We start from the raw sequence: 12214 nt of genomic DNA on the forward strand, positions 1-12214 counted from the left end.
GTTAAGAACTGTAGAGCAAAGCTCTGTTCTTCAGAAATACATGCTGAAGAATTTAGGGGTAAATAACTATGATGTGTATAACTTATCTCAAATGGTTCATAAAAAAATTGTGTGTGCATGTGAGTAGGGGGAGGGAGAGAGAGAATAAATGATAAAGTAAATGGGGTAAAATGACAACAATTGGTGAATCTTTGTAAAGGATATATGAGTTTTCCTTGTACTATTTTTATTTTTGCAACTTCTTATAAATTTGAAATTATTTCCAACTAAGTTTTTCAAAACTTAAAAAATAAAAGCCATATCAAAGTGTCACATATAGATGTATAACTCATACTGTATGCATAACATTGGCTGGATTTTTCACATTTTGAATAGTTTTCTATGTTATTACATAATTTTTGAATCTATCATTTTAAATGCCTGCACAACATTCTATCAAATAGACACTCTAGAGTTTACTAGGCCATTTCCTTATTTTTAAATGTTTAGATTATTTTCAATTTTTCCTGATTTAAACAATGTTCACAATGGTTAAGCCCAAGAGTTGTAGAAATATAGTACCTATATTCAAATCTCAGGTCTATTATTTACTAGCTGGGTAGCTTTGAGTAAATTACTTATCTTTCTATGCCTCAATTTCCTCAAGTCAGGTATGGTAGTATTCATAGGGTTGTTGTGAGTATTAAATGAGATGCTCATGTAAAGAACGTACAGTGGTGCCTAGCACATAGTAAGCATTCAACAAATATTAGCTATTTGTTTAATTTTTGTGCACTAAACTTTTTCCATTTGGGGGACCTAATCTTTTGCAATATTAATAGTTTAATAAAAAGGCAATACTTACATTTCGGGACATGGAAAAGAATGCATAATGTAGAGAAAAGAATGGCAATATTCTGAACAATGACACTAATGGTTTTATAATCCTTGCTTTCTTGAATTGAAAAAGTGTACAGGAATTCGTCTACTAAACAAAAACACACATCCTGCTATCCTAAAGTACACCGCTAGGTGGCAGCATAACCAATTAATTGGCAATATTAACAGGTGATTTTCAAACAAATTTACAAAATCCGAAAATAGAAAGACGATTCTTTGAAAAGTGCGGTCATAGCAGACACACTAAATCTATGGCTGGTGAATCAGTTGAGGTACATCTGTCCCAGTACCTCACTAGGTGTTAAGTTGGCCAGACGTCTCTACACTGATTCATCTTTCCTCTGACCCCATTTCCACCCAGTTTAAAACACTTTCTCCTTCAGACTTTCCCATCTCAGTAAATGACACTACTACCATCCACCTAACTGCTTAAGGCAGAAACTAAAAGTCACTCTATTGTAGGGTGTGGGGTTTCGTGCTGTTGATTTCTAGTTTTGTTATGTTATGGTAAAAAAAAAAATGTGGTCTGTATGATACCAATTATTTTGTTATTTCTTGAGATTGGCTCTGCAGTAAAATTTTATAAGTTTTCCATGTGTACTTAAGAAAAACATATACTCTCTGTTAGGTGAAGGATTCTGGCTATATCCATGAAATCAAGCTTTTTAACTGTGTTGTTCATATCTTCTATATCCTTATTAATATTCTGTCAGCTTTTTCTGTTTCTGTAGGAAATGTGGTACAAAAAAAACCTCCCACTGTAATTGAAGATTTGTTCATTTCTTGCAACTCTGTCAATGACATTTTTGCTTTATATCTATTGAAGATATATGGTAAATTAAATATAGGTTCAGAATTACTATATTTTCTTGGTAAATTATTCCTTTATTATTTATTTGTTAAAATCTTTATTCCTAACAATACTTTTCACCTTAAAGTCTTACTTTACTACACTAGCATTCTTTTGGGTAATATTTGCCCACTCATGTATTTTTCCATTCATTTGCTTTCAATCTTTCTGTGTTTTTATGTTTTAGCTATGTCTATGATAAACAGCATATAGCTAGATTTTTTCTTATTATCTAATATGAGCAGTTCTGATTTTAATGAAAAGATTGATCTATATATTGAAATTACTGACATATTTGGACTTATTTCTACAACTCTATATTTTTTATTTATAATGCTATTTCTTTGATTCTTTTTTTTCCTCCTTGAATGCCTTTTATTGGATTGATCTGGTTTTATCTATTCCTCTCTCTTTATCCTTTTTGGTTTAGAACCTTTATATTACGTTTCTATCCTTTTGGTAATTACCCTTACATTTTTAACATGTACATTTGAAAGTTTAAGGTTAATTACTTTATCTGTTCTCTTCCTGAGTGATCAAGGGCTTAGAAAGCTTTATCTCCAATCACCCTCCCTCCTATCTTGCTCATTGTTGTTATCTAGTATTTTAATTTTAATATCTTCTTAAGTTAGACATTAATGTTATCATTAATGCTGTTTACAATCAATGCTTATTTAGATATGCTTACATGTTTAGTGATTTTCTTGCTTACCATTACTTCTTGCATTATGTTATTCCTTTGATTAAAATCCTTCAGTAGCTTCACATTAGAAAGAAACAATATTCAAGCTCTTTGGCATAGTAATCAACACAGCATGATTTGGTCCTTGCCTGCTTCTCCACTCTCTTCTCATGTCACTCTTCCCCACTGCTTACTGCCCTCCAGCTATAAGCCTCTTCTTTCAGTTTCTGGAACAGGCTATCACTGAACACCAATTTCTTTCCCACCTCACATCCTATGCACATTCTTTTCCTTCAATTCAGTGTGGTCTTCTTTCTAGTCTTCCTATCGCTGGCTCTCTTTCATTCTTCTCAGCTTAAATATAATCTTCTCAAAGAAGTTTTCTTTTGCCATCCTATATAGAATAAGTTCTCCCCATCCGATAAATCTCTATAACGGCACTCTGTTATTTCCTCCATGTACTTATCACAAGTCATAATTACATATTTGAATAGGTGTTTCTTGTTTAGTGCCTGCCTCTCTGACCAGATTTGGAACCAGAAGAACATCAGTGGGAATGGAAAAACAAATGTGAATGAGAAACATTTTAAAAGAAGGATTTACAAATTTTATATCAAATTATATGAGAGAGCAAATAGAAGGAAAAGTTAAACGTCATTCTAAGGTTTCTCCTTTGGAAGACTGTAAGAATAGAGATACAACTTGACAGAAATAGAATAATTGGGGAAAGAATTCAATTTGAACAAAATCAAGGAGAGGAAAGTTACTTCTGCTTAAAAATATTAAGGTTAAAGTAACAGTGGAACATCCACGTGAAGATATGACATAGATAATCAGAATTACGGTGGTAGAACATAGAGGTCGGGACTGGAGATGTAGTTTTGGGAATAACTTATATATTTTTTCATCCCTTATCAATTTAATATTCAATTTCTCATTGAGCCATTCCAAACCTTCTGCTTTCTCCTCATTTATTCAACCAATATTCTTCCTGGCTCTGTGCTGAAGGCAAGGCTACAATATTTAACTAAGATGGGTGCTGTTCCTGCCCTCATGGAGCTTACAGCATAAAGGGGGAGAAACACAATTAAATAAGCAGTTGCAATGGAGTATGATATACCCCACAGTAGGGATTAGATAAGAGTGTTATTAGGAGCACATAGCAGGAAAAATTAACCTAGTCTATGGGGTTAGGGAAAGCTTTCTGGGGGGAAGTAATGCTTTACTGAAACCCAAAGGAGATTAAGGAGTTATTCAGGAAAAAAAGTGAGGAAAGAGACTCCTTAACTAGAGGAAACATGTATGCAAAAGCTTTAAAGCAAGAAGCAATATGCATGCTCAAGTATTCCTACTTTTACCAAGCAACTATTCTCTACTCAGCCCTTTTAAAAATTTTTTCAAGTTGATTGATGTATAATTTACATGTAGTAAAATTCACACTTTTAAGGTGTAAAAAGCTATGAATTTTGACAAACTTATACAGTCAGGTAACCATTACAACAATCAAGATACATAGTATTTCTATTGCCCTAAAAATATCCCTCATACCACTCTGTACCTTCCCTACCCTCAGCCCGCTGGCAACTGCTGATTGCATTTCTGTCCCTATAGTTTTCCCTTTTCCAAATGTCATATAAATGGAATCATACAGTATGTAGTCTTTGAATCTGGCTTCTTTCACAGAGCATAATGCTTTTGAGAGTCATTTATGGTGTTACATATCAGTAGTTTATTCCTTTTTATTGCTGAATAGTATTCCTTTGTATAGGTGTACCACAATTTGTTTCATCAGTTGATGGACATTTGGCATGTTTACAGTTTTTGGAAAATATAGACAAAGCTGCTAAAAATATTCCCATAAAGTTTTCATGGGGGTGTAAGTCTTCATTTCCCTTGGGTAAATACCTAAGAGTGGGACTTAGAGTAAATGCATGTTTACCTTTATAGGAAATTGCCAAACTGTCCCCCAAAGTGGCTATACCATTTTGCCTTCCCACCAGTAATGTATGAGAGTTCCAGTTGTTCTGCATCCTCACCAGCATTTGACATTATCGTTGTTGTTATTTATTTGAGCCATTCTACTGTGTGTAGTGGTATCTCATTGTCATTTTAACTTGCATTTTCCTAATGACTGATAACATCAAGCATCTTTTCATGTACTTATTTGCTATCTGGATATATTCTTTTGTAAAGTGTCTGTTCAAATCTTTTGCCCATTTTTTCTTTATTGGCTTGTTTGTTTTCTTATTATTGAGCTTAGAAAGTCTTTTACCTATTCAGGTTACCAATACTTTACCAAATAAATGTTTTGTAAATGTTTCTTCCCAGTGTGTGGCTTGTCTTCTCATTTTCTTAGGGTCTTTCAAAGAGCAGAATTTTTTTTATTCTGCAAAGTCTAATTTATTAATTTTTCCTTTTCTACCCAGCCTTTTAATTCCATTCCTCCTTAGACCTTTCTAGCATAGTCTTCTTTCTCTGCCTTCAATCTTGCAGAAGTTTCTCACTTTTTGCAAAAATCTTCACTTGCTCTTGTTGGCCTTCCCCCATTGTAACTGTCTTTTTTCTTCCTCATTTCCCTGCCAAATATTTGGAATGAATGTTCTCTAGAAGCCTCCATTTCCTTACTATTTAGTCATTCCTTAAATCCCTGAAATTTTGCTTCCATTCTCACCACACTACCAAAACTAACCTCTGGATGTCACCAAAAAACCTCTTACGTGTCCATTCTAAGGCTATTTTCTAGATTCTAATTCTCCTCTACTTCCTTTTGGCATAATCCTTCCTTCCCAAAATTATTTTTTAACCTCTTACTTTCAACATTCCCAAAAAGCTGATCTGAGGCTGTATAGTATTCCCTGAGGAATTAATTCAGTTGTTATTTAATGTCATGTAAACAAGAGTTTCGGGACTGAATCAATTCAATTTTTTTTTGTTCTGAATTCAGACTGAAGCAGTAAATATGAAATAGGTGTTAAATCACTTATGAGTAACTAATTCCCTTAAATGAGTAGAATAGCACCGTTTGTTTTTTCAATGACTTTGTCTTTTTTTAATCCATATTCCCAATGACATAAATTTCAGCACAACCTATAACTGATTTTTACTACAAATTCTAAATTACTAGAGTCCAAATGAATGAAATTTTACTCTAGCTTTTTCATTATATTATAATGCATATGTCCATATATATTCTATTCTATATTAGGAAGAAATACAATCCAGGAACAATCTCCTAGGACTGGAAGAGGAGTAATTATTACAATCACAAAGTCTGTTTCTAGTATTTATTAGGTAGAGAAACGGAAATACAGTAAAATAGATTTTTTCCCCTAAAGGAAAACCATAAAGAGGCACAGCAAACACGTTTCAGTTTTGATTTTGCCTCACTGGAACCATAAATAGCAAATAGTTTCATTCTTCTCAGGTATTCCCCCTAACCACCACCCTTTTCCTTTCTATTTGCCTTCTCTTTCTTTTTCCCCTTTTTATTTCCTCTAATTAGCATAATGATCAGACTCTATGAGTAGATTAAATCTTTCCATTTCTTTCAACTCTAAGTCAAAGTAATTACTTCTTGTTATTCCATCTCTCTCTTCTGCTTTCAGATGGACAGCTCCTGCTTCTCTCTTTTTGGAAAGAGCAAAACAGCAATGGCTGAAATTTTCCTGAAATTCATTAGTGTCCCAAGATCAAGCTAGAGAAATCAGTGCCCTGAAGTCTTCCATGTCTCTGGCATGAGGCTATCAATGCATCCCGAGCGCACTGGGAGGCAGCGTAACACAGTAGAAAGAGCTTTGGAGTTAGACCCCGATTCAAATCAATTCTGACCACCACAACTTACTAGCTTTTTGACCAGAAAGTCAATAAATCCTCTGAGCATATTTCTTTATCTGTGAAAGAGAGATAATAACATCTACTTTAACAGGAAAAATCAGTAAAGAATTTGATATTTAGTAAGTACTTTATACATTTTGGTCCCTTCCTCCCCTCTCCCATAATAATTCTTTTAGTCGAGAATGACTCTAAAACGTCGCCCTTTCTTGGTGCACTGATGCAAGGCCAATCCCTTGGCACTTTCCTTAGGATGCACTGACATGATAGTGAGATAAGGGGATATACTGCCTCCTGAACATATTTGTGTTTTAACAAGGACTTTCAGGATAGGAATTTTTGATGTGGCAAGGGCAGTGCTAGTGGTGATTTCTGTATTATGTTCTGGGAAATCTAAAAGTTCTATGAAGCATCTCAAGAAGTTTCTGAAAGCACGGTAACAGGAGACGTATTTCATTTCTGCCTGCCCTGTGATCTACAGACCCCACCGTGACAATAGGTGCATTGGTCATCAGCATTCAATTGTACTACTTTACATAGAAAGAGCATGCAGAGTTCTACGAAAATTACCAGTCTATAAATAAAGTTCAAGTCTATAAATACATCTTTTTTTGTCCTGAAATAGTGTGCATATATTAAATGAAATAAATTAAGCATTAACTTTAATTTGAAACTCTTTTTGTCAGATTAAGAGTACACATGATCTTTGACTCAACAATTATACTTCTAGGTATCTCTCCTAGAATATACTCACAGGTGTGTACAAATATATATATATGTAGAAGCATATTTATTGTAGCTTATTTGTACTAAGAAAGACTAGAAAAAAATGGCCAGGTATTATAGAATAGTCATACAGTGGAATACTATGAAACCATTAAATAACAAACAATTATTAATTAAATAGCAACTACATGCCCAGAATCTTATTAAGTTTTAAAGGAGAATAAAAAGAAGTATAAGCCATGGTTCTTATCCTGGAGGAGCTTACGACCTTGTTGGGAAAGGTCAAAGGTGCACAGATCTCTGACTTTAAATTAAATGTCTTCTATGTGAGTCAACTTTTTGATTTGTGTTCTTGAAAAAGAAGCTTCTGGACTAGATGTCAGCAAACTACAGCCTGTGGGCCAAATCCAACTCCTTGTCTATTTTTGTAAATATAAATTTTATTGGCACACAGGCACGCCCATTCATTTACCTCTTGTCTGTGGCTACTTTCCTGATACAGAGGTGAGTAGTTGCAAAGAGGCCATTTGGCCCACAAAGCCAAAAAAATTTACTAATTGGCCCTTTACTGAAAAAGTTTGTCAACTCCAGTTGTAGTGTTTAAAAAAAACCTTTACAAATGGTTTGGAATTAAGCTTGGTGGTTTAAAAATATGTCCATAAATTCTTTGATACACCTTCCCTCAAAAGGTGAAGCTTAATTCTCTCTTGGAGTGTGGACTGAATTTAGTAACTTCCTTCTAACAAATAGAGTATGGCGTAAATAAGTGTGTGTGACTTCTGAAACTACATCATAAAAGATGTTACAGCTTTCTCCTTGCTCCCTCATCTCATCCCACTTGCTTGAGGGAAGCCAATTCCTCTGTTGTGAGGACACTCAAATAGTCTCGTGGAGAGGTCCATGTGGCGAGGAACTGAGACCACCTGCCAACAGCTAGCAAGGAACTCAGGCCTCTGCTAACAGCCATGTGAGTGAACCATCTTGGAAGTGGATCCTTCAGCCCCAATCAAGCCTTCAGATAGAGTCCTTGCCAACATTCTGACTGCAACCTCATGAGAAACCCTGAGTCAGAATCACCCAGTTAAACTCCTCTTGAATTCTTGACCCACGGGAACTGTGAAATGATAAATATCTGTTGTTTTAAGCTGCTAAATTTTGGGTTAATTTGTTATTCAGCAGTAGATAACTAATACAAAGCTAAAAGCTATAGATGCTCTAGAGCAGAGGCTCCATAAACTTTTTCTTAAATGGCCAGACAGTCAATATTTTAGGCTTTCAGACCATGTGGTCTCCACTGCAACTACTCAACTCTGCAGTCGTAGCAGGAAATCAGCCACACACAATATGCAAACAAATGGGCATGGCTGTGTTTCAATAAAACTTTATTTACAAAAATAGGTGGCAGGCCTGTGGGGCCTAGTTTTCCAACCTCTGCTCTAGAGAAACCACTTTTAATGATAATAAGAAATGATTAGAAAAGAGTGATAGAAGCTGGGGGAGGGCCGGCCCCATGGCTTAGTGGTTGAGTGCACACGCTCCGCTACTGGCGACCCAGGTTCGGATCCCAGGCGCGCACCGAAGCACTGCTTGTCAGGCCATGCTGAGGCAGCGTCCCACATACAGCAACTAGAAGGATGTGCAACTATGAGGTACCACTATCTACTGGGGCTTTGGGGAAAAAAAAAAAGGAGGAGGATTGGCAATAGATGTTAGCTCAGGGCCAGTCTTCCTAAGCAAAAAGAGGAGGATTAGCATGGATGTTAGCTCAGGGCTGATCTTCCTCACACACACACAAAAAAAAGCCGGGGGATTTCTCTGTTTAAGGCTGCAAAACCAACTACTGAGGAAACTTCTGATTAGAAAAGAGTATGTGCACATTATAGTCACAATTCTCTTTTTATCTTTCCTTGTAAGTTTTTGCCAAGAGGAGAAGAGAAATAAAATAATTGGAAGGCTGATGGGACTTTTCCCCTAAAAAATATGATAGAATTAGGACTGAACACCAACCAGAAAAGAAAATGAGAAAACTGAAGATAGGAGAAAATTGCTCGTATGGTCTTTTTGCCAAGCTGCTAAAACCTTTGTGCACCAGCACCACTGGTGTTTTAAACACGCAAAGCAAGCTTCTTAAGGGTGAGAGGAAGATTATTTCCCATTAACAACTGGAAATAGAACAAAGAATTAAAAAGTAGTTGATAACTGCTAGTGGAAATTAAAAAGGGACCCAAACTTTACTTAAGTCTATTTCTTAACATTATGTTCTAAGTGTATCGCATTTTCTTTATGGTCTTTAGAAGTTAGTAATTGTTCAGATCTATAAATTTACTAAACATGTTATTATGAAAAAACTCATAACTAACTGGAATCACATGCTGACCAGATGTCTGTGAGAGGGAAGCCTGACTGGGTCTTACCATCATCATCAGAAGTCACTATTTTTAGGGGCAACTCCTCAAACTGCAGACTTACCATGCAGCCATGCAACCCTAGACCTATTATAATCATAGCTAACATTTACTGAATATCTACTAAACATCAGGTGCTGGGCTAAGCATGTTATATGCATTATTTCATTTAATCCACCCAATAAGCCTATGAGGTCGGATTAGCACCCCACTTTACAGATGAGAAAGAAACTGAGACTCTGTAAGCAGTTTGTCCAAGGTCACTCAGCTAATAAGTGGCAGAGCCAGAATTTGACCCCAGGTAGGCTATCTCTGGAGCCCATGGTCTTAGCCAGCACCCTTTGCGAGCCCTGAGGAGGAAATGATAAGTGCAACATTGTGTGACAGCTATGACCTCACATTTTCTTTCAAAGAAGGTCGATTTAGGGCTGGCCCCGTGGTGTAGCTGTTAAGTGCGGGCACTCTGCCGCTAGACGGCCCAGGTTCGGATCCTGGGCGCACACTGATGCACCACTTGTTAGGCCATGCTGCGGCAGCGTCCCATATAAAGTAGAGGAAGACAGGCGCAGATGTTAGCCCAGGGCCAGTCTTCCTCAGCAAAAAGAGGAGGACTGGCATGGATGTTAGCACAGGGCTGATCTTCCTCACCAAAAAAAAAAAAAAAAAAAGGGTCGATTTATTTGGGTGAAGAGAATTCAAATGCATTAAACAATTGAAAAACACCCTTACAAAACACAATAGCAACAATCATTCATTACTATCCAGTGGAATAGCATCTAATGGGGGATTGGTTCCTAAATCAACTTAAAAGGAAAAAACTAAACATAGACAAATTACTCTAAAATTCCTTAAATTTGCTCATAAAGAACAGTTCTATAGACATGGCTTTGTAAGGAAACAGCAGAGTCACATCTCCCTTCTCATGCTCACTCTGGGATATATCCTCATTTAGGGGAATGGCTGAGCCCTATCTTCAAAATTTAAATTCTCTCCCCTCCTCCCTTTCTCTCCTTTCCTCCCTCTCTCTCGCTGAGTGTGTATAGTTGAATGTACATAAATTAAAAATACTTATGATGTAACTCCACTATAATACAAACTTAGAACAGAACATAAATCTTAAAGCAACCCAAAGTAAAGAACATTAATAAATCCTCTTTTATAAACACAGCCGAGGAATAAGTACCTCAGGGATATTCTGACATGTCTCTGTCATGGCATTTACACAATGTCCATTCTTCTAAGCAAGCCATCTCAGCCCACCCTGTGCATGAACATAATTCAGGCATAAGAACCTCTGTCACAAGCAGAGCAAATTTCTCTTTCTTCCTGGTTGTCTAAAATCAGTACAGGAATGGAGGGGCTTTTTGAGATGACAGATGACAGAACTTGGATAGCTGGGATCAGGAAATTTAGGAGATGCTGCTTGGAAAAAGCAAAGGGGACAGGAAAGGACAATTAAGAATGAATGCTCTGGGGGCCAGCCCAGTGGCACAAGTGGTTAAGTGCGCGCGTTCTGCTGGGGTAGCCCGGGGTTCGCCACTTCGGATCCCCGGCGCGCACCTACGCGCCGCTTGGCAAGCCATGCTGTGGCGGCGTCCCATATACAGTGGAGGAAGATGGGCATGGATGTTAGCCCAGGGCCAGTCTTCCTCAGCAAAAAAAGCAGGAAGATTGGCAGATATTAGCTCAGGGCTGATCTTCCACACACACACACACACACACAAAAGAATGAATGCTCTGCCAGGGAACTGATTTCAGAGAAAGAAGGTAAAGAAAGAAGGTGGAATGAGAAAAGCTCTCTGCAAAAACCAGTATGTCCTGCATATTCCCACTACTCATTATATTAAGCCAAGTTCAGGAGGGAGCTTGTTTACAAACAGAATCATCATAAGGTTAAAAAAAGAAAAAAAGGAGGAGTTGAAACTGCCAGAACTAGGATAAGGTAAGTGACACACTCCCCTCGGGTACCAAGTTTAAGAGGCACCCCCAAAAACTCAGTCATCGAGATAAATAATATTTTAATGCAATAGTTTAAAAAAATCACATTGGCAAACTACAACCAGCCACCTGCTTTGCAAATAAAGTTTTATTGGAATCAGGGTCAGGTTTAGGGTGAAGTGACTGAGGCAGGGTCAGAAAAGTGCAGGATAGAATTCTGTCTTTATTTAAAATTTTGACATTTTGTTCATCATGGATTTTTTGCACCAATTTTGAATTTTTAAAAAATATTACATTAAAACATTATTTATCTTGATCACTGAGATTTTTGGCTCCCCTTAAATTTTGTGCCTCACTCACCACACCCTTGTCCTGGCCTGGGTTGTAAGAGAGAGGAAGGAGGCAGGAAGAGATAGTGGTCTAAAGCCTTATGCAGGGATTTGGGGTCAAGACCTAAAGCAGAAAAGTTGGAGATTCCGTTTTCTCCTGCTGTACGCATTCTGTGCCCTGGGCGCCCTCACGCCAGTGAAGGCCGTTCTTTCATTGAGCTCCTTCACTTGCCTTGGCAGCTGCACTCACTTTTATATGCAGGTTCTGGAATGCTGGGAGCTGTATGGCAGCCAACATCTCTCCTCTCCCTTCTCAAACATGACGTTCTCTGTAATTCAGTTACAGACACCTCTTTCCTTAGCCTTCTCACCCAGGGAGCCTGATCAAGGAATCTAAGAACTAAGCCTCATTTGCCTTCTCTGGGTATGCAATTGAATTTGCATATATCTTGTGTCCATTTGCATTCCCCTCACATGGGGCATTTAGAATAAAAACAACATTCATGAATCAAAATGAAGCTTGTTCCATTCTTTCTCTGTCAAAGTATGGCGTAAGTAAAAGGGTACCACAGTG

The sequence above is a fragment of the Diceros bicornis genome, chromosome 1 (assembly GCF_020826845.1).
Source record: "Diceros bicornis minor isolate mBicDic1 chromosome 1, mDicBic1.mat.cur, whole genome shotgun sequence".
Lineage (NCBI taxonomy): Eukaryota > Metazoa > Chordata > Mammalia > Perissodactyla > Rhinocerotidae > Diceros > Diceros bicornis.